This window comes from Pteropus vampyrus, unplaced genomic scaffold (assembly GCF_000151845.1).
Source record: "Pteropus vampyrus isolate Shadow unplaced genomic scaffold, Pvam_2.0 Scaffold829, whole genome shotgun sequence".
Taxonomy (NCBI): domain Eukaryota; kingdom Metazoa; phylum Chordata; class Mammalia; order Chiroptera; family Pteropodidae; genus Pteropus; species Pteropus vampyrus.
Window position 1 is genome coordinate 46,745 of NW_011889610.1, and position 1,184 is coordinate 47,928.

Below are 1,184 nucleotides of genomic sequence, written 5' to 3' on the forward strand. Positions count from 1 at the left end.
ACCATGGAGACGGTGCGGGAGGCTTGGACGTCCCCTGGTGTCCCCAGAAAGGGAGATCAGGCCGCACGGCGAGGAGGAAGCGACAAGGGGGACGTCCTCGCCCCGTGCGCTGCGCCCGGCACGCCTCCGCCCCGTCTCACGCTCCGTGTTTCCGCTCCGCCCCGTCACTGTCACACGAGATGTGCAGGTTTTGAGCAGCAAGCGGCTCTGACCTTTCTGCAGAGAACACCGCGGGAGGGGTCTTCCCAGGGAGGGGACGGGACTGTGGAGGGTAAAGGGCAAGATGGGAACGTGGCGGGGAAGACGGCCCCTGGTGACCAGCTCTCCAGGCTCCACTGGGTCAGTGTCCCAGGTTTACGGCCGCTGTAAACCCAGAGCCAGGACAGGGGGCTTCCCACGTGGGGCGGGGGGCCCGCACGGGCTTGCGGTCTTTCCCCTGATGAGGGCAGGGGCTTGGATCGGGTCGTTAGGATGGTTAGGACTTACTTGAGTATGGCGGGTTACATGTGAGGCCTGGGTCCACCTGCCTTGTCCAGCAGGAACTGAGGGCGGACAGGTTCCCTCAGACGTCTGTCACCCTGTGTCCCTCAGGCAGTGTGGAATTGTGCCGAATCTCCCCGAGAGGACCAGGGGCAGGCCGAGCCCGGGGCAGGGACAGGAGGAGGCTCACGGTGAGCCGGGTGGCTCTCTGGCTGAAATGACCCTGTGTCCCCTGCCCCCCCGACCCCCTTCAGAATGTTATTTTGATGGGCCAATTACATGCCATAAGATCAGACTGAATTCCATGAAGAAACACTTGGATGGAAATAATTGTCGGTAGACTCGTTTTATGCGCATTCCTAAAGACCTCCGACGAGGAATAATGATGGCAAATCATTAATCTATATTTTCGGCTGCTTTAAAAATTAAATCTGTTCCACAACGTGTTTCACAATTTTATGGCCATTATGCAGAGCCCTTTGGGGGCAGTCTCATAAAAGACATTCCATAAATTTGGTCTGTCCCCGTATTGCATGCATTTCATTTTGCAGCGATAATCTGGCGTTTTAAGAAGTGTCACCTCTTTCGGGGGGAGGTACCGGGGCAGGGAAAGGAGCAGGTTTGGGGGTGGGGCAGCCCCTTCGTTTCGGGGTGCACCAGGCGAGGGGGCATTCGTGATCGGTGTTCTTCGGAGGGATTTATCC